Here is an 18,239-nt window from a genome sequence, read left to right as displayed (position 1 = left end):
TAACGGGTGTGTGGTCATTCCAGGTAAAAGGTAGAGCAGAGAAGGAGACTGCTCACTCCCCGTCGGGGAATCGAACCCCGGTCTTCCGCGTGACAGGCGGAGATACTGTCCACTATACTAACGAGGACCTGCAAGCCTCTGTCGGCGTCATGTCAAGGTGGGATTCGCAGCAGGTATGACACGCAAACTCTCGTCGGCCATGTAAAAAACCCCATCACTTTACCAGGAACTACAGTTTTATGGGTGTTTGACAGAGAACTTTTTTCTGCTTTCAGCAGGGTTCCATGGTGTAACGGTTAGCACTCTGGACTTTGAATCCAGTGATCTGAGTTCAAGTCTCAGTGGAGCCTCATTTGGCTTTCTAGCCCTTTGCTCCGCATTAGCACAAGCTAGCATGAGAGTTTAATGACTTAAAGAACAAGTTAGTGGCCCAGTCAATTCCACTCCTCTTCTGTTGGCTGATCCCATCTGCGCGTGGTCTTCATGCCGCACCAAACCTCGCTCTTGCTCTTGTACTGCACTTTCCACTTCAGCGTCCTGCTGTATCTTTCATTGGCCACCGTGACTCAAGGCAACAATTCCCCTTGTACTCTTCTCACTTCTAACTCTGTTGCCACCACTGAAGGCTCTGAGCTTCTGGTTGACAAGCTTTTTGATGTCCTTTGCTTGGCTAGCACACAACCTATAGAAGACAAAACTAGGAGTCTTATTTCTCAATAGGAACGCAAGTAAAACAGAGAAAATGCTGGACAAGCAGAGTTGTCTAAACAGTGAACATCAATTCCCTTGTGACCAAAGAAGCAAAACACCCATGTTTCCGCCCGGTTTCGTACCGGGGTCCTTTCGCGTGTGAGGCAAATGTGATAACCACTACACTACGGAAACTGTGAGTGATGGCTCGCTTGGCTTTGGAATGTGTCTCAATCAGTAATCTGGCCAATCTGACAAATCTGATGGCAGGTTACTATCATGCCCTTGAACAGAAGGAACCATGGAGAAGAGACAGACGCTCGCTAGCAAGGAATCTGAACTATAGTCTCGATGTTAGGCTCACTTAAAAACTTTTGACATTTAGGAGTTCTCTGAAGCAAGCGCAGCTCGACATATGCTGCCCTAAGAAGCCCAGAACTGTTATCTAAAGAGGCCATGCGGTTGATGACGTTGTGCATTGGCTGAAAATAGGCCCAAGTCCTGGGCAGGCCAGCTAGAGACACTCATTTCCAAGAGCTTAGTCTGTGCCTGCATCTTCAGTAAATATGGTGACTGGAGACATGTTGGTTTGTGTGAAATTTCCTGAAATTTGGGCTATAGACAACTTTTTACAACATGAGCATCCAAAGGTTACAAGCGTCAGAGCCCTGTACAAGATTTGAGTACTTTCACTCCTCTTTGTGCCAAACAGCAGTACAACCCCATAAGATAAAGCAATGCCTGCAGGCAGACACTTTTGTATGGGGAAACAAAGAAGCATGTTTCCGCCTGGTTTCGGACCAGGGACCTTTCGCGTGTTAGGCGAACGTGATAACCACTACACTACGGAAACGGAGCGTGCATGCCCTCTCGTCATTAGAGGGGCAATTCGATGCCTTCTTAAATTTGAGGACTTTTATGACAGATCATGTAGGACTAGTGAGAAGCGGGGAACTCCCATTTGTGTCATTTTTCAAGCATTCCCCCATTTATGGTTATATTGACAATCCAAATTGTGATCTCGAGATAGCATCTCTTCAAATGGGAGCTGATCTTCTTGTTGACAAGCTCTTTGATGTTCTTTGTCAGGCTAGCACACAACCTACAGAAGACAAACACACGAGACTTATTTGTTAATAGGGACGCAAGTAAAGCAGAGAAAACGCTGGACAAGCAGAGTTCTCTTGGACAAGCTTCTCTTCTCATGGGAGCTCTTGCCTAGAAGACATTTTTGACTTATGAGTGCACAGGTGGAATTGATGTTTTTTCAAACCCATTATAGGACTAGATTGTTAGATCGACTAGGATGTGGTGGAGAAATTCCACAGGGTCTTTTTGAATGATGGACTCTGTGCAAAAAAAATGCACGTAGCGTGCGATTAACGGGTGTGTGGTCATTCCAGGTAAAAGGCAGAGCAGAGAAGGAGACTGCTCACTCCCCGTCGGGGAATCGAACCCCGGTCTTCCGCGTGACAGGCAGAGATACTGTCCACTATACTAACGAGGACCTGCAAACCTCTGTCGGCGTCATGTCAAGGTGGGATTCGCAGCAGGTATGACACGCAAACTCTCGTCGGCCATGTAAAAAAACCCATCACTTTACCAGGAACTACAGTTTTATGGGTGTTTGACAGAGAACTTTTTTCTGCTTTCAGCAGGGTTCCATGGTGTAACGGTTAGCACTCTGGACTTTGAATCCAGTGATCTGAGTTCAAGTCTCAGTGGAGCCTCATTTGGCTTTCTAGCCCTTTGCTCCGCATTAGCACAAGCTAGCATGAGAGTTTAATGACTTAAAGAACAAGTTAGTGGCCCAGTCAATTCCACTCCTCTTCTGTTGGCTGATCCCATCTGCGCGTGGTCTTCATGCCGCACCAAACCTCGCTCTTGCTCTTGTACTGCACTTTCCACTTCAGCGTCCTGCTGTATCTTTCATTGGCCACCGTCACTCAAGGCAACAATTCCCCTTGTACTCTTCTCACTTCTAACTCTGTTGCCACCACTGAAGGCTCTGAGCTTCTGGTTGACAAGCTTTTTGATGTCCTTTGCTTGGCTAGCACACAACCTATAGAAGACAAAACTAGGAGTCTTATTTCTCAATAGGGACGCAAGTAAAACAGAGAAAATGCTGGACAAGCAGAGTTGTCTAAACAGTGAACATCAATTCCCTTGTGACCAAAGAAGCAAAACACCCATGTTTCCGCCCGGTTTCGGACCGGGGACCTTTCGCGTGTGAGGCGAATGTGATAACCACTACACTACGGAAACTGTGAGTGATGGCTTGCTTGGCTTTGGAATGTGTCTCAATCAGTAATCTGGCCAATCTGACAAATCTGATGGCAGGTTACTATCATGCCCTTGAACAGAAGGAACCATGGAGAAGAGACAGACGCTCGCTAGCAAGGAATCTGTACTATAGTCTTGATGTTAGTCTCACTTAAAAACTTTTGACATTTAGGAGTTCTCTGAAGCAAGCGCAGCTCGACATATGCTGCCCTAAGAAGCCCAGAACTGTTATCTAAAGAGGCCATGCGGTTGATCACATTGTGCATTGGCTGAAAATAGGCCCAAGTCCTGGGCAGGCCAGCTAGAGACACTCATTTCCAAGAGCTTAGTCTGTGCCTGCATCTTCAGTAAATATGGTGACTGGAGACATGTTGGTTTGTGTGAAATTTCCTGAAATTTGGGCTATAGACAACTTTTTACAACATGAGCATCCAAAGGTTACAAGCGTCAGAGGCCTGTACAAGATTTGAGTACTTTCACTCCTCTTTGTGCCAAACAGCAGTACAACCCCATAAGATAAAGCAATGCCTGCAGGCAGACACTTTTGTATGGGGAAACAAAGAAGCATGTTTCCGCCTGGTTTCGGACCAGGGACCTTTCGCGTGTTAGGCGAACGTGATAACCACTACACTACGGAAACGGAGCGTGCATGCCCTCTCGTCATTAGAGGGGCAATTCGATGCCTTCTTAAATTTGAGGACTTTTATGACAGATCATGTAGGACTAGTGAGAAGCGGGGAACTCCCATTTGTGTCATTTTTCAAGCATTCCCCCATTTATGGTTATATTGACAATCCAAATTGTGATCTCGAGATAGCATCTCTTCAAATGGGAGCTGATCTTCTTGTTGACAAGCTCTTTGATGTTCTTTGTCAGGCTAGCACACAACCTACAGAAGACAAACACACGAGACTTATTTGTTAATAGGGACGCAAGTAAAGCAGAGAAAACGCTGGACAAGCAGAGTTCTCTTGGACAAGCTTCTCTTCTCATGGGAGCTCTTGCCTAGAAGACATTTTTGACTTATGAGTGCACAGGTGGAATTGATGTTTTTTCAAACCCATTATAGGACTAGATTGTTAGATCGACTAGGATGTGGTGGAGAAATTCCACAGGGTCTTTTTGAATGATGGACTCTGTGCAAAAAAAATGCACGTAGCGTGCGATTAACGGGTGTGTGGTCATTCCAGGTAAAAGGCAGAGCAGAGAAGGAGACTGCTCACTCCCCGTCGGGGAATCGAACCCCGGTCTTCCGCGTGACAGGCGGAGATACTGTCCACTATACTAACGAGGACCTGCAAACCTCTGTCGGCGTCATGTCAAGGTGGGATTCGCAGCAGGTATGACACGCAAACTCTCGTCGGCCATGTAAAAAAACCCATCACTTTACCAGGAACTACAGTTTTATGGGTGTTTGACAGAGAACTTTTTTCAGCTTTCAGCAGGGTTCCATGGTGTAACGGTTAGCACTCTGGACTTTGAATCCAGTGATCTGAGTTCAAGTCTCAGTGGAGCCTCATTTGGCTTTCTAGCCCTTTGCTCCGCATTAGCACAAGCTAGCATGAGAGTTTAATGACTTAAAGAACAAGTTAGTGGCCCAGTCAATTCCACTCCTCTTCTGTTGGCTGATCCCATCTGCGCGTGGTCTTCATGCCGCACCAAACCTCGCTCTTGCTCTTGTACTGCACTTTCCACTTCAGCGTCCTGCTGTATCTTTCATTGGCCACCGTCACTCAAGGCAACAATTCCCCTTGTACTCTTCTCACTTCTAACTCTGTTGCCACCACTGAAGGCTCTGAGCTTCTGGTTGACAAGCTTTTTGATGTCCTTTGCTTGGCTAGCACACAACCTATAGAAGACAAAACTAGGAGTCTTATTTCTCAATAGGGACGCAAGTAAAACAGAGAAAATGCTGGACAAGCAGAGTTGTCTAAACAGTGAACATCAATTCCCTTGTGACCAAAGAAGCAAAACACCCATGTTTCCGCCCGGTTTCGGACCGGGGACCTTTCGCGTGTGAGGCGAATGTGATAACCACTACACTACGGAAACGGTGAGTGATGGCTTGCTTGGCTTTGGAATGTGTCTCAATCAGTAATCTGGCCAATCTGACAAATCTGATGGCAGGTTACTATCATGCCCTTGAACAGAAGGAACCATGGAGAAGAGACAGACGCTCGCTAGCAAGGAATCTGAACTATAGTCTCGATGTTAGGCTCACTTAAAAACTTTTGACATTTAGGAGTTCTCTGAAGCAAGCGCAGCTCGACATATGCTGCCCTAAGAAGCCCAGAACTGTTATCTAAAGAGGCCATGCGGTTGATGACGTTGTGCATTGGCTGAAAATAGGCCCAAGTCCTGGGCAGGCCAGCTAGAGACACTCATTTCCAAGAGCTTAGTCTGTGCCTGCATCTTCAGTAAATATGGTGACTGGAGACATGTTGGTTTGTGTGAAATTTCCTGAAATTTGGGCTATAGACAACTTTTTACAACATGAGCATCCAAAGGTTACAAGCGTCAGAGGCCTGTACAAGATTTGAGTACTTTCACTCCTCTTTGTGCCAAACAGCAGTACAACCCCATAAGATAAAGCAATGCCTGCAGGCAGACACTTTTGTATGGGGAAACAAAGAAGCATGTTTCCGCCTGGTTTCGGACCAGGGACCTTTCGCGTGTTAGGCGAACGTGATAACCACTACACTACGGAAACGGAGCGTGCATGCCCTCTCGTCATTAGAGGGGCAATTCGATGCCTTCTTAAATTTGAGGACTTTTATGACAGATCATGTAGGACTAGTGAGAAGCGGGGAACTCCCATTTGTGTCATTTTTCAAGCATTCCCCCATTTATGGTTATATTGACAATCCAAATTGTGATCTCGAGATAGCATCTCTTCAAATGGGAGCTGATCTTCTTGTTGACAAGCTCTTTGATGTTCTTTGTCAGGCTAGCACACAACCTACAGAAGACAAACACACGAGACTTATTTGTTAATAGGGACGCAAGTAAAGCAGAGAAAACGCTGGACAAGCAGAGTTCTCTTGGACAAGCTTCTCTTCTCATGGGAGCTCTTGCCTAGAAGACATTTTTGACTTATGAGTGCACAGGTGGAATTGATGTTTTTTCAAACCCATTATAGGACTAGATTGTTAGATCGACTAGGATCTGGTGGAGAAATTCCACAGGGTCTTTTTGAATGATGGACTCTGTGCAAAAAAAATGCACGTAGCGTGCGATTAACGGGTGTGTGGTCATTCCAGGTAAAAGGAAGAGCAGAGAAGGAGACTGCTCACTCCCCGTCGGGGAATCGAACCCCGGTCTTCCGCGTGACAGGCGGAGATACTGTCCACTATACTAACGAGGACCTGCAAGCCTCTGTCGGCGTCATGTCAAGGTGGGATTCGCAGCAGGTATGACACGCAAACTCTCGTCGGCCATGTAAAGAACCCCATCACTTTACCAGGAACTACAGTTTTATTGGTGTTTGACAGAGAACTTTTTTCTTCTTTCAGCAGGGTTCCATGGTGAAATGGTTAGCACTCTGGACTTTGAATCCAGTGATCTGAGTTCAAGTCTCAGTGGAGCCTCATTTGGCTTTCTAGCCCTTTGCTCCGCATTAGCACAAGCTAGCATGAGAGTTTAATGACTTAAAGAACAAGTTAGTGGCCCAGTCAATTCCACTCCTCTTCTGTTGGCTGATCCCATCTGCGCATGGTCTTCATGCCGCACCAAACCTCGCTCATGCTCTTGTACTGCACTTTCCACTTCAGCGTCCTGCTGTATCTTTCATTGGCCACCGTGACTCAAGGCAACAATTCCCCTTGTACTCTTCTCACTTCTAACTCTGTTGCCACCACTGAAGGCTCTGAGCTTCTGGTTGACAAGCTTTTTGATGTCCTTTGCTTGGCTAGCACACAACCTATAGAAGACAAAACTAGGAGTCTTATTTCTCAATAGGGACGCAAGTAAAACAGAGAAAATGCTGGACAAGCAGAGTTGTCTAAACAGTGAACATCAATTCCCTTGTGACCAAAGAAGCAAAACACCCATGTTTCCGCCCGGTTTCGGACCGGGGAACTTTCGCGTGTGAGGCAAATGTGATAACCACTACACTACGGAAACGGTGAGTGATGGCTTGCTTGGCTTTGGAATGTCTCTCAATCAGTAATCTGGCCAATCTGACAAATCTGATGGCAGGTTACTATCATGCCCTTGAACAGAAGGAACCATGGAGAAGAGACAGACGCTCGCTAGCAAGGAATCTGAACTATAGTCTCGATGTTAGGCTCACTTAAAAACTTTTGACATTTAGGAGTTCTCTGAAGCAAGCGCAGCTCGACATATGCTGCCCTAAGAAGCCCAGAACTGTTATCTAAAGAGGCCATGCGGTTGATGACGTTGTGCATTGGCTGAAAATAGGCCCAAGTCCTGGGCAGGCCAGCTAGAGACACTCATTTCCAAGAGCTTAGTCTGTGCCTGCATCTTCAGTAAATATGGTGACTGGAGACATGTTGGTTTGTGTGAAATTTCCTGAAATTTGGGCTATAGACAACTTTTTACAACATGAGCATCCAAAGGTTACAAGCGTCAGAGCCCTGTACAAGATTTGAGTACTTTCACTCCTCTTTGTGCCAAACAGCAGTACAACCCCATAAGATAAAGCAATGCCTGCAGGCAGACACTTTTGTATGGGGAAACAAAGAAGCATGTTTCCGCCTGGTTTCGGACCAGGGACCTTTCGCGTGTTAGGCGAACGTGATAACCACTACACTACGGAAACTGAGCGTGCATGCCCTCTCGTCATTAGAGGGGCAATTCGATGCCTTCTTAAATTTGAGGACTTTTATGACAGATCATGTAGGACTAGTGAGAAGCGGGGAACTCCCATTTGTGTCATTTTTCAAGCATTCCCCCATTTATGGTTATATTGACAATCCAAATTGTGATCTCGAGATAGCATCTCTTCAAATGGGAGCTGATCTTCTTGTTGACAAGCTCTTTGATGTTCTTTGTCAGGCTAGCACACAACCTACAGAAGACAAACACACGAGACTTATTTGTTAATAGGGACGCAAGTAAAGCAGAGAAAACGCTGGACAAGCAGAGTTCTCTTGGACAAGCTTCTCTTCTCATGGGAGCTCTTGCCTAGAAGACATTTTTGACTTATGAGTGCACAGGTGGAATTGATGTTTTTTCAAACCCATTATAGGACTAGATTGTTAGATCGACTAGGATGTGGTGGAGAAATTCCACAGGGTCTTTTTGAATGATGGACTCTGTGCAAAAAAAATGCACGTAGCGTGCGATTAACGGGTGTGTGGTCATTCCAGGTAAAAGGCAGAGCAGAGAAGGAGACTGCTCACTCCCCGTTGGGGAATCGAACCCCGGTCTTCCGCGTGACAGGCGGAGATACTGTCCACTATACTAACGAGGACCTGCAAGCCTCTGTCGGAGTCATGTCAAGGTGGGATTCGCAGCAGGTATGACACGCAAACTCTCGTCGGCCATGTAAAAAACCCCATCACTTTACCAGGAACTACAGTTTTATGGGTGTTTGACAGAGAACTTTTTTCTGCTTTCAGCAGGGTTCCATGGTGTAACGGTTAGCACTCTGGACTTTGAATCCAGTGATCTGAGTTCAAGTCTCAGTGGATCCTCATTTGGCTTTCTAGCCCTTTGCTCCGCATTAGCACAAGCTAGCATGAGAGTTTAATGACTTAAAGAACAAGTTAGTGGCCCAGTCAATTCCACTCCTCTTCTGTTGGCTGATCCCATCTGCGCGTGGTCTTCATGCCGCACCAAACCTCGCTCTTGCTCTTGTACTGCACTTTCCACTTCAGCGTCCTGCTGTATCTTTCATTGGCCACCGTGACTCAAGGCAACAATTCCCCTTGTACTCTTCTCACTTCTAACTCTGTTGCCACCACTGAAGGCTCTGAGCTTCTGGTTGACAAGCTTTTTGATGTCCTTTGCTTGGCTAGCACACAACCTATAGAAGACAAAACTAGGAGTCTTATTTCTCAATAGGGACGCAAGTAAAACAGAGAAAATGCTGGACAAGCAGAGTTGTCTAAACAGTGAACATCAATTCCCTTGTGACCAAAGAAGCAAAACACCCATGTTTCCGCCCGGTTTCGGACCGGGGACCTTTCGCGTGTGAGACAAATGTGATAACCACTACACTACGGAAACTGTGAGTGATGGCTCGCTTGGCTTTGGAATGTGTCTCAATCAGTAATCTGGCCAATCTGACAAATCTGATGGCAGGTTACTATCATGCCCTTGAACAGAAGGAACCATGGAGAAGAGACAGACGCTCGCTAGCAAGGAATCTGAACTATAGTCTCGATGTTAGGCTCACTTAAAAACTTTTGACATTTAGGAGTTCTCTGAAGCAAGCGCAGCTCGACATATGCTGCCCTAAGAAGCCCAGAACTGTTATCTAAAGAGGCCATGCGGTTGATGACGTTGTGCATTGGCTGAAAATAGGCCCAAGTCCTGGGCAGGCCAGCTAGAGACACTCATTTCCAAGAGCTTAGTCTGTGCCTGCATCTTCAGTAAATATGGTGACTGGAGACATGTTGGTTTGTGTGAAATTTCCTGAAATTTGGGCTATAGACAACTTTTTACAACATGAGCATCCAAAGGTTACAAGCGTCAGAGCCCTGTACAAGATTTGAGTACTTTCACTCCTCTTTGTGCCAAACAGCAGTACAACCCCATAAGATAAAGCAATGCCTGCAGGCAGACACTTTTGTATCGGGAAACAAAGACACATGTTTCCGCCTGGCTTCGGACCAGGGACCTTTCGCGTGTTAGGCGAACGTGATAACCACTACACTACGGAAACGGAGCGTGCATGCCCTCTCGTCATTAGAGGGGCAATTCGATGCCTTCTTAAATTTGAGGACTTTTATGACAGATCATGTAGGACTAGTGAGAAGCGGGGAACTCCCATTTGTGTCATTTTTCAAGCATTCCCCCATTTATGGTTATATTGACAATCCAAATTGTGATCTCGAGATAGCATCTCTTCAAATGGGAGCTGATCTTCTTGTTGACAAGCTCTTTGATGTTCTTTGTCAGGCTAGCACACAACCTACAGAAGACAAACACACGAGACTTATTTGTTAATAGGGACGCAAGTAAAGCAGAGAAAACGCTGGACAAGCAGAGCTCTCTTGGACAAGCTTCTCTTCTCATGGGAGCTCTTGCCTAGAAGACATTTTTGACTTATGAGTGCACAGGTGGAATTGATGTTTTTTCAAACCCATTATAGGACTAGATTGTTAGATCGACTAGGATCTGGTGGAGAAATTCCACAGGGTCTTTTTGAATGATGGACTCTGTGCAAAAAAAATGCACGTAGCGTGCGATTAACGGGTGTGTGGTCATTCCAGGTAAAAGGAAGAGCAGAGAAGGAGACTGCTCACTCCCCGTCGGGGAATCGAACCCCGGTCTTCCGCGTGACAGGCGGAGATACTGTCCACTATACTAACGAGGACCTGCAAGCCTCTGTCGGCGTCATGTCAAGGTGGGATTCGCAGCAGGTATGACACGCAAACTCTCGTCGGCCATGTAAAGAACCCCATCACTTTACCAGGAACTACAGTTTTATTGGTGTTTGACAGAGAACTTTTTTCTGCTTTCAGCAGGGTTCCATGGTGAAATGGTTAGCACTCTGGACTTTGAATCCAGTGATCTGAGTTCAAGTCTCAGTGGAGCCTCATTTGGCTTTCTAGCCCTTTGCTCCGCATTAGCACAAGCTAGCATGAGAGTTTAATGACTTAAAGAACAAGTTAGTGGCCCAGTCAATTCCACTCCTCTTCTGTTGGCTGATCCCATCTGCGCATGGTCTTCATGCCGCACCAAACCTCGCTCATGCTCTTGTACTGCACTTTCCACTTCAGCGTCCTGCTGTATCTTTCATTGGCCACCGTGACTCAAGGCAACAATTCCCCTTGTACTCTTCTCACTTCTAACTCTGTTGCCACCACTGAAGGCTCTGAGCTTCTGGTTGACAAGCTTTTTGATGTCCTTTGCTTGGCTAGCACACAACCTATAGAAGACAAAACTAGGAGTCTTATTTCTCAATAGGGACGCAAGTAAAACAGAGAAAATGCTGGACAAGCAGAGTTGTCTAAACAGTGAACATCAATTCCCTTGTGACCAAAGAAGCAAAACACCCATGTTTCCGCCCGGTTTCGGACCGGGGAACTTTCGCGTGTGAGGCAAATGTGATAACCACTACACTACGGAAACGGTGAGTGATGGCTTGCTTGGCTTTGGAATGTCTCTCAATCAGTAATCTGGCCAATCTGACAAATCTGATGGCAGGTTACTATCATGCCCTTGAACAGAAGGAACCATGGAGAAGAGACAGACGCTCGCTAGCAAGGAATCTGAACTATAGTCTCGATGTTAGGCTCACTTAAAAACTTTTGACATTTAGGAGTTCTCTGAAGCAAGCGCAGCTCGACATATGCTGCCCTAAGAAGCCCAGAACTGTTATCTAAAGAGGCCATGCGGTTGATCACGTTGTGCATTGGCTGAAAATAGGCCCAAGTCCTGGGCAGGCCAGCTAGAGACACTCATTTCCAAGAGCTTAGTCTGTGCCTGCATCTTCAGTAAATATGGTGACTGGAGACATGTTGGTTTGTGTGAAATTTCCTGAAATTTGGGCTATAGACAACTTTTTACAACATGAGCATCCAAAGGTTACAAGCGTCAGAGCCCTGTACAAGATTTGAGTACTTTCACTCCTCTTTGTGCCAAACAGCAGTACAACCCCATAAGATAAAGCAATGCCTGCAGGCAGACACTTTTGTATGGGGAAACAAAGAAGCATGTTTCCGCCTGGTTTCGGACCAGGGACCTTTCGCGTGTTAGGCGAACGTGATAACCACTACACTACGGAAACTGAGCGTGCATGCCCTCTCGTCATTAGAGGGGCAATTCGATGCCTTCTTAAATTTGAGGACTTTTATGACAGATCATGTAGGACTAGTGAGAAGCGGGGAACTCCCATTTGTGTCATTTTTCAAGCATTCCCCCATTTATGGTTATATTGACAATCCAAATTGTGATCTCGAGATAGCATCTCTTCAAATGGGAGCTGATCTTCTTGTTGACAAGCTCTTTGATGTTCTTTGTCAGGCTAGCACACAACCTACAGAAGACAAACACACGAGACTTATTTGTTAATAGGGACGCAAGTAAAGCAGAGAAAACGCTGGACAAGCAGAGTTCTCTTGGACAAGCTTCTCTTCTCATGGGAGCTCTTGCCTAGAAGACATTTTTGACTTATGAGTGCACAGGTGGAATTGATGTTTTTTCAAACCCATTATAGGACTAGATTGTTAGATCGACTAGGATGTGGTGGAGAAATTCCACAGGGTCTTTTTGAATGATGGACTCTGTGCAAAAAAAATGCACGTAGCGTGCGATTAACGGGTGTGTGGTCATTCCAGGTAAAAGGCAGAGCAGAGAAGGAGACTGCTCACTCCCCGTTGGGGAATCGAACCCCGGTCTTCCGCGTGACAGGCGGAGATACTGTCCACTATACTAACGAGGACCTGCAAGCCTCTGTCGGAGTCATGTCAAGGTGGGATTCGCAGCAGGTATGACACGCAAACTCTCGTCGGCCATGTAAAAAACCCCATCACTTTACCAGGAACTACAGTTTTATGGGTGTTTGACAGAGAACTTTTTTCTGCTTTCAGCAGGGTTCCATGGTGTAACGGTTAGCACTCTGGACTTTGAATCCAGTGATCTGAGTTCAAGTCTCAGTGGATCCTCATTTGGCTTTCTAGCCCTTTGCTCCGCATTAGCACAAGCTAGCATGAGAGTTTAATGACTTAAAGAACAAGTTAGTGGCCCAGTCAATTCCACTCCTCTTCTGTTGGCTGATCCCATCTGCGCGTGGTCTTCATGCCGCACCAAACCTCGCTCTTGCTCTTGTACTGCACTTTCCACTTCAGCGTCCTGCTGTATCTTTCATTGGCCACCGTGACTCAAGGCAACAATTCCCCTTGTACTCTTCTCACTTCTAACTCTGTTGCCACCACTGAAGGCTCTGAGCTTCTGGTTGACAAGCTTTTTGATGTCCTTTGCTTGGCTAGCACACAACCTATAGAAGACAAAACTAGGAGTCTTATTTCTCAATAGGGACGCAAGTAAAACAGAGAAAATGCTGGACAAGCAGAGTTGTCTAAACAGTGAACATCAATTCCCTTGTGACCAAAGAAGCAAAACACCCATGTTTCCGCCCGGTTTCGGACCGGGGACCTTTCGCGTGTGAGACAAATGTGATAACCACTACACTACGGAAACTGTGAGTGATGGCTCGCTTGGCTTTGGAATGTGTCTCAATCAGTAATCTGGCCAATCTGACAAATCTGATGGCAGGTTACTATCATGCCCTTGAACAGAAGGAACCATGGAGAAGAGACAGACGCTCGCTAGCAAGGAATCTGAACTATAGTCTCGATGTTAGGCTCACTTAAAAACTTTTGACATTTAGGAGTTCTCTGAAGCAAGCGCAGCTCGACATATGCTGCCCTAAGAAGCCCAGAACTGTTATCTAAAGAGGCCATGCGGTTGATGACGTTGTGCATTGGCTGAAAATAGGCCCAAGTCCTGGGCAGGCCAGCTAGAGACACTCATTTCCAAGAGCTTAGTCTGTGCCTGCATCTTCAGTAAATATGGTGACTGGAGACATGTTGGTTTGTGTGAAATTTCCTGAAATTTGGGCTATAGACAACTTTTTACAACATGAGCATCCAAAGGTTACAAGCGTCAGAGCCCTGTACAAGATTTGAGTACTTTCACTCCTCTTTGTGCCAAACAGCAGTACAACCCCATAAGATAAAGCAATGCCTGCAGGCAGACACTTTTGTATGGGGAAACAAAGAAGCATGTTTCCGCCTGGTTTCGGACCAGGGACCTTTCGCGTGTTAGGCGAACGTGATAACCACTACACTACGGAAACGGAGCGTGCATGCCCTCTCGTCATTAGAGGGGCAATTCGATGCCTTCTTAAATTTGAGGACTTTTATGACAGATCATGTAGGACTAGTGAGAAGCGGGGAACTCCCATTTGTGTCATTTTTCAAGCATTCCCCCATTTATGGTTATATTGACAATCCAAATTGTGATCTCGAGATAGCATCTCTTCAAATGGGAGCTGATCTTCTTGTTGACAAGCTCTTTGATGTTCTTTGTCAGGCTAGCACACAACCTACAGAAGACAAACACACGAGACTTATTTGTTAATAGGGACGCAAGTAAAGCAGAGAAAACGCTGGACAAGCAGAGTTCTCTTGGACAAGCTTCTCTTCTCATGGGAGCTCTTGCCTAGAAGACATTTTTGACTTATGAGTGCACAGGTGGAATTGATGTTTTTTCAAACCCATTATAGGACTAGATTGTTAGATCGACTAGGATGTGGTGGAGAAATTCCACAGGGTCTTTTTGAATGATGGACTCTGTGCAAAAAAAATGCACGTAGCGTGCGATTAACGGGTGTGTGGTCATTCCAGGTAAAAGGTAGAGCAGAGAAGGAGACTGCTCACTCCCCGTCGGGGAATCGAACCCCGGTCTTCCGCGTGACAGGCGGAGATACTGTCCACTATACTAACGAGGACCTGCAAGCCTCTGTCGGCGTCATGTCAAGGTGGGATTCGCAGCAGGTATGACACGCAAACTCTCGTCGGCCATGTAAAAAACCCCATCACTTTACCAGGAACTACAGTTTTATGGGTGTTTGACAGAGAACTTTTTTCTGCTTTCAGCAGGGTTCCATGGTGTAATGGTTAGCACTCTGGACTTTGAATCCAGTGATCTGAGTTCAAGTCTCAGTGGAGCCTCATTTGGCTTTCTAGCCCTTTGCTCCGCATTAGCACAAGCTAGCATGAGAGTTTAATGACTTAAAGAACAAGTTAGTGGCCCAGTCAATTCCACTCCTCTTCTGTTGGCTGATCCCATCTGCGCGTGGTCTTCATGCCGCACCAAACCTCGCTCTTGCTCTTGTACTGCACTTTCCACTTCAGCGTCCTGCTGTATCTTTCATTGGCCACCGTGACTCAAGGCAACAATTCCCCTTGTACTCTTCTCACTTCTAACTCTGTTGCCACCACTGAAGGCTCTGAGCTTCTGGTTGACAAGCTTTTTGATGTCCTTTGCTTGGCTAGCACACAACCTATAGAAGACAAAACTAGGAGTCTTATTTCTCAATAGGAACGCAAGTAAAACAGAGAAAATGCTGGACAAGCAGAGTTGTCTAAACAGTGAACATCAATTCCCTTGTGACCAAAGAAGCAAAACACCCATGTTTCCGCCCGGTTTCGTACCGGGGACCTTTCGCGTGTGAGGCAAATGTGATAACCACTACACTACGGAAACTGTGAGTGATGGCTCGCTTGGCTTTGGAATGTGTCTCAATCAGTAATCTGGCCAATCTGACAAATCTGATGGCAGGTTACTATCATGCCCTTGAACAGAAGGAACCATGGAGAAGAGACAGACGCTCGCTAGCAAGGAATCTGAACTATAGTCTCGATGTTAGGCTCACTTAAAAACTTTTGACATTTAGGAGTTCTCTGAAGCAAGCGCAGCTCGACATATGCTGCCCTAAGAAGCCCAGAACTGTTATCTAAAGAGGCCATGCGGTTGATGACGTTGTGCATTGGCTGAAAATAGGCCCAAGTCCTGGGCAGGCCAGCTAGAGACACTCATTTCCAAGAGCTTAGTCTGTGCCTGCATCTTCAGTAAATATGGTGACTGGAGACATGTTGGTTTGTGTGAAATTTCCTGAAATTTGGGCTATAGACAACTTTTTACAACATGAGCATCCAAAGGTTACAAGCGTCAGAGGCCTGTACAAGATTTGAGTACTTTCACTCCTCTTTGTGCCAAACAGCAGTACAACCCCATAAGATAAAGCAATGCCTGCAGGCAGACACTTTTGTATGGGGAAACAAAGAAGCATGTTTCCGCCTGGTTTCGGACCAGGGACCTTTCGCGTGTTAGGCGAACGTGATAACCACTACACTACGGAAACGGAGCGTGCATGCCCTCTCGTCATTAGAGGGGCAATTCGATGCCTTCTTAAATTTGAGGACTTTTATGACAGATCATGTAGGACTAGTGAGAAGCGGGGAACTCCCATTTGTGTCATTTTTCAAGCATTCCCCCATTTATGGTTATATTGACAATCCAAATTGTGATCTCGAGATAGCATCTCTTCAAATGGGAGCTGATCTTCTTGTTGACAAGCTCTTTGATGTTCTTTGTCAGGCTAGCACACAACCTACAGAAGACAAACACACGAGACTTATTTGTTAATAGGGACGCAAGTAAAGCAGAGAAAACGCTGGACAAGCAGAGTTCTCTTGGACAAGCTTCTCTTCTCATGGGAGCTCTTGCCTAGAAGACATTTTTGACTTATGAGTGCACAGGTGGAATTGATGTTTTTTCAAACCCATTATAGGACTAGATTGTTAGATCGACTAGGATGTGGTGGAGAAATTCCACAGGGTCTTTTTGAATGATGGACTCTGTGCAAAAAAAATGCACGTAGCGTGCGATTAACGGGTGTGTGGTCATTCCAGGTAAAAGGCAGAGCAGAGAAGGAGACTGCTCACTCCCCGTCGGGGAATCGAACCCCGGTCTTCCGCGTGACAGGCGGAGATACTGTCCACTATACTAACGAGGACCTGCAAACCTCTGTCGGCGTCATGTCAAGGTGGGATTCGCAGCAGGTATGACACGCAAACTCTCGTCGGCCATGTAAAAAAACCCATCACTTTACCAGGAACTACAGTTTTATGGGTGTTTGACAGAGAACTTTTTTCTGCTTTCAGCAGGGTTCCATGGTGTAACGGTTAGCACTCTGGACTTTGAATCCAGTGATCTGAGTTCAAGTCTCAGTGGAGCCTCATTTGGCTTTCTAGCCCTTTGCTCCGCATTAGCACAAGCTAGCATGAGAGTTTAATGACTTAAAGAACAAGTTAGTGGCCCAGTCAATTCCACTCCTCTTCTGTTGGCTGATCCCATCTGCGCGTGGTCTTCATGCCGCACCAAACCTCGCTCATGCTCTTGTACTGCACTTTCCACTTCAGCGTCCTGCTGTGTCTTTCATTGGCCACCGTGACTCAAGGCAACAATTCCCCTTGTACTCTTCTCACTTCTAACTCTGTTGCCACCACTGAAGGCTCTGAGCTTCTGGTTGACAAGCTTTTTGATGTCCTTTGCTTGGCTAGCACACAACCTATAGAAGACAAAACTAGGAGTCTTATTTCTCAATAGGGACGCAAGTAAAACAGAGAAAATGCTGGACAAGCAGAGTTGTCTAAACAGTGAACATCAATTCCCTTGTGACCAAAGAAGCAAAACACCCATGTTTCCGCCCGGTTTCGGACCGGGGACCTTTCGCGTGTGAGGCGAATGTGATAACCACTACACTACGGAAACTGTGAGTGATGGCTTGCTTGGCTTTGGAATGTGTCTCAATCAGTAATCTGGCCAATCTGACAAATCTGATGGCAGGTTACTATCATGCCCTTGAACAGAAGGAACCATGGAGAAGAGACAGACGCTCGCTAGCAAGGAATCTGTACTATAGTCTTGATGTTAGTCTCACTTAAAAACTTTTGACATTTAGGAGTTCTCTGAAGCAAGCGCAGCTCGACATATGCTGCCCTAAGAAGCCCAGAACTGTTATCTAAAGAGGCCATGCGGTTGATCACATTGTGCATTGGCTGAAAATAGGCCCAAGTCCTGGGCAGGCCAGCTAGAGACACTCATTTCCAAGAGCTTAGTCTGTGCCTGCATCTTCAGTAAATATGGTGACTGGAGACATGTTGGTTTGTGTGAAATTTCCTGAAATTTGGGCTATAGACAACTTTTTACAACATGAGCATCCAAAGGTTACAAGCGTCAGAGCCCTGTACAAGATTTGAGTACTTTCACTCCTCTTTGTGCCAAACAGCAGTACAACCCCATAAGATAAAGCAATGCCTGCAGGCAGACACTTTTGTATGGGGAAACAAAGAAGCATGTTTCCGCCTGGTTTCGGACCAGGGACCTTTCGCGTGTTAGGCGAACGTGATAACCACTACACTACGGAAACGGAGCGTGCATGCCCTCTCGTCATTAGAGGGGCAATTCGATGCCTTCTTAAATTTGAGGACTTTTATGACAGATCATGTAGGACTAGTGAGAAGCGGGGAACTCCCATTTGTGTCATTTTTCAAGCATTCCCCCAT

General features: G+C 46.1%; 33 non-coding genes across 33 annotated transcripts; 9 read left to right on the top strand and 24 right to left on the bottom strand.

The window, feature by feature from the left end:
• Positions 1-55: 55 nt before the first annotated feature.
• Positions 56-127, bottom strand: trnad-guc (transfer RNA aspartic acid (anticodon GUC)). Its single transcript has one exon. It is a non-coding gene; the product is annotated as a tRNA-Asp (tRNA).
• A 151-nt stretch (positions 128-278) lies between these two features.
• trnaq-uug (transfer RNA glutamine (anticodon UUG)) lies at positions 279-350 on the top strand. The gene has a single exon. It is a non-coding gene; the product is annotated as a tRNA-Gln (tRNA).
• A 462-nt stretch (positions 351-812) lies between these two features.
• Positions 813-885, bottom strand: trnav-cac (transfer RNA valine (anticodon CAC)). The gene has a single exon. It is a non-coding gene; the product is annotated as a tRNA-Val (tRNA).
• A 585-nt stretch (positions 886-1,470) lies between these two features.
• trnav-aac (transfer RNA valine (anticodon AAC)) lies at positions 1,471-1,543 on the bottom strand. The gene has a single exon. It is a non-coding gene; the product is annotated as a tRNA-Val (tRNA).
• An 805-nt stretch (positions 1,544-2,348) lies between these two features.
• trnaq-uug (transfer RNA glutamine (anticodon UUG)) lies at positions 2,349-2,420 on the top strand. Its single transcript has one exon. It is a non-coding gene; the product is annotated as a tRNA-Gln (tRNA).
• A 462-nt stretch (positions 2,421-2,882) lies between these two features.
• Positions 2,883-2,955, bottom strand: trnav-cac (transfer RNA valine (anticodon CAC)). The gene has a single exon. It is a non-coding gene; the product is annotated as a tRNA-Val (tRNA).
• A 585-nt stretch (positions 2,956-3,540) lies between these two features.
• On the bottom strand, positions 3,541-3,613 carry trnav-aac (transfer RNA valine (anticodon AAC)). Its single transcript has one exon. It is a non-coding gene; the product is annotated as a tRNA-Val (tRNA).
• A 582-nt stretch (positions 3,614-4,195) lies between these two features.
• trnad-guc (transfer RNA aspartic acid (anticodon GUC)) lies at positions 4,196-4,267 on the bottom strand. Its single transcript has one exon. It is a non-coding gene; the product is annotated as a tRNA-Asp (tRNA).
• A 151-nt stretch (positions 4,268-4,418) lies between these two features.
• trnaq-uug (transfer RNA glutamine (anticodon UUG)) lies at positions 4,419-4,490 on the top strand. Its single transcript has one exon. It is a non-coding gene; the product is annotated as a tRNA-Gln (tRNA).
• A 462-nt stretch (positions 4,491-4,952) lies between these two features.
• trnav-cac (transfer RNA valine (anticodon CAC)) lies at positions 4,953-5,025 on the bottom strand. The gene has a single exon. It is a non-coding gene; the product is annotated as a tRNA-Val (tRNA).
• A 585-nt stretch (positions 5,026-5,610) lies between these two features.
• trnav-aac (transfer RNA valine (anticodon AAC)) lies at positions 5,611-5,683 on the bottom strand. The gene has a single exon. It is a non-coding gene; the product is annotated as a tRNA-Val (tRNA).
• A 582-nt stretch (positions 5,684-6,265) lies between these two features.
• On the bottom strand, positions 6,266-6,337 carry trnad-guc (transfer RNA aspartic acid (anticodon GUC)). Its single transcript has one exon. It is a non-coding gene; the product is annotated as a tRNA-Asp (tRNA).
• A 151-nt stretch (positions 6,338-6,488) lies between these two features.
• trnaq-uug (transfer RNA glutamine (anticodon UUG)) lies at positions 6,489-6,560 on the top strand. The gene has a single exon. It is a non-coding gene; the product is annotated as a tRNA-Gln (tRNA).
• Positions 6,561-7,022: 462 nt separating this feature from the next.
• trnav-cac (transfer RNA valine (anticodon CAC)) lies at positions 7,023-7,095 on the bottom strand. The gene has a single exon. It is a non-coding gene; the product is annotated as a tRNA-Val (tRNA).
• Positions 7,096-7,680: 585 nt separating this feature from the next.
• On the bottom strand, positions 7,681-7,753 carry trnav-aac (transfer RNA valine (anticodon AAC)). The gene has a single exon. It is a non-coding gene; the product is annotated as a tRNA-Val (tRNA).
• Positions 7,754-8,558: 805 nt separating this feature from the next.
• On the top strand, positions 8,559-8,630 carry trnaq-uug (transfer RNA glutamine (anticodon UUG)). The gene has a single exon. It is a non-coding gene; the product is annotated as a tRNA-Gln (tRNA).
• Positions 8,631-9,092: 462 nt separating this feature from the next.
• On the bottom strand, positions 9,093-9,165 carry trnav-cac (transfer RNA valine (anticodon CAC)). Its single transcript has one exon. It is a non-coding gene; the product is annotated as a tRNA-Val (tRNA).
• A 585-nt stretch (positions 9,166-9,750) lies between these two features.
• On the bottom strand, positions 9,751-9,823 carry trnav-aac (transfer RNA valine (anticodon AAC)). Its single transcript has one exon. It is a non-coding gene; the product is annotated as a tRNA-Val (tRNA).
• A 582-nt stretch (positions 9,824-10,405) lies between these two features.
• Positions 10,406-10,477, bottom strand: trnad-guc (transfer RNA aspartic acid (anticodon GUC)). Its single transcript has one exon. It is a non-coding gene; the product is annotated as a tRNA-Asp (tRNA).
• A 151-nt stretch (positions 10,478-10,628) lies between these two features.
• Positions 10,629-10,700, top strand: trnaq-uug (transfer RNA glutamine (anticodon UUG)). The gene has a single exon. It is a non-coding gene; the product is annotated as a tRNA-Gln (tRNA).
• A 462-nt stretch (positions 10,701-11,162) lies between these two features.
• trnav-cac (transfer RNA valine (anticodon CAC)) lies at positions 11,163-11,235 on the bottom strand. Its single transcript has one exon. It is a non-coding gene; the product is annotated as a tRNA-Val (tRNA).
• Positions 11,236-11,820: 585 nt separating this feature from the next.
• Positions 11,821-11,893, bottom strand: trnav-aac (transfer RNA valine (anticodon AAC)). Its single transcript has one exon. It is a non-coding gene; the product is annotated as a tRNA-Val (tRNA).
• Positions 11,894-12,698: 805 nt separating this feature from the next.
• trnaq-uug (transfer RNA glutamine (anticodon UUG)) lies at positions 12,699-12,770 on the top strand. Its single transcript has one exon. It is a non-coding gene; the product is annotated as a tRNA-Gln (tRNA).
• A 462-nt stretch (positions 12,771-13,232) lies between these two features.
• trnav-cac (transfer RNA valine (anticodon CAC)) lies at positions 13,233-13,305 on the bottom strand. Its single transcript has one exon. It is a non-coding gene; the product is annotated as a tRNA-Val (tRNA).
• A 585-nt stretch (positions 13,306-13,890) lies between these two features.
• On the bottom strand, positions 13,891-13,963 carry trnav-aac (transfer RNA valine (anticodon AAC)). Its single transcript has one exon. It is a non-coding gene; the product is annotated as a tRNA-Val (tRNA).
• A 582-nt stretch (positions 13,964-14,545) lies between these two features.
• On the bottom strand, positions 14,546-14,617 carry trnad-guc (transfer RNA aspartic acid (anticodon GUC)). The gene has a single exon. It is a non-coding gene; the product is annotated as a tRNA-Asp (tRNA).
• A 151-nt stretch (positions 14,618-14,768) lies between these two features.
• On the top strand, positions 14,769-14,840 carry trnaq-uug (transfer RNA glutamine (anticodon UUG)). Its single transcript has one exon. It is a non-coding gene; the product is annotated as a tRNA-Gln (tRNA).
• Positions 14,841-15,302: 462 nt separating this feature from the next.
• trnav-cac (transfer RNA valine (anticodon CAC)) lies at positions 15,303-15,375 on the bottom strand. The gene has a single exon. It is a non-coding gene; the product is annotated as a tRNA-Val (tRNA).
• A 585-nt stretch (positions 15,376-15,960) lies between these two features.
• Positions 15,961-16,033, bottom strand: trnav-aac (transfer RNA valine (anticodon AAC)). The gene has a single exon. It is a non-coding gene; the product is annotated as a tRNA-Val (tRNA).
• A 582-nt stretch (positions 16,034-16,615) lies between these two features.
• Positions 16,616-16,687, bottom strand: trnad-guc (transfer RNA aspartic acid (anticodon GUC)). The gene has a single exon. It is a non-coding gene; the product is annotated as a tRNA-Asp (tRNA).
• Positions 16,688-16,838: 151 nt separating this feature from the next.
• Positions 16,839-16,910, top strand: trnaq-uug (transfer RNA glutamine (anticodon UUG)). Its single transcript has one exon. It is a non-coding gene; the product is annotated as a tRNA-Gln (tRNA).
• Positions 16,911-17,372: 462 nt separating this feature from the next.
• trnav-cac (transfer RNA valine (anticodon CAC)) lies at positions 17,373-17,445 on the bottom strand. The gene has a single exon. It is a non-coding gene; the product is annotated as a tRNA-Val (tRNA).
• Positions 17,446-18,030: 585 nt separating this feature from the next.
• trnav-aac (transfer RNA valine (anticodon AAC)) lies at positions 18,031-18,103 on the bottom strand. The gene has a single exon. It is a non-coding gene; the product is annotated as a tRNA-Val (tRNA).
• Positions 18,104-18,239: the final 136 nt, after the last annotated feature.

The sequence above is a fragment of the Mchenga conophoros genome, linkage group LG11 (assembly GCF_057382185.1).
Source record: "Mchenga conophoros isolate Kocher_MC1m ecotype Shallow Benthic linkage group LG11, M_conophoros_male_GT1.1, whole genome shotgun sequence".
Lineage (NCBI taxonomy): Eukaryota > Metazoa > Chordata > Actinopteri > Cichliformes > Cichlidae > Mchenga > Mchenga conophoros.
The sequence above is the reverse complement of the archived record's forward strand: the minus strand, read 5'-3'. Positions and strand labels throughout refer to the sequence as shown.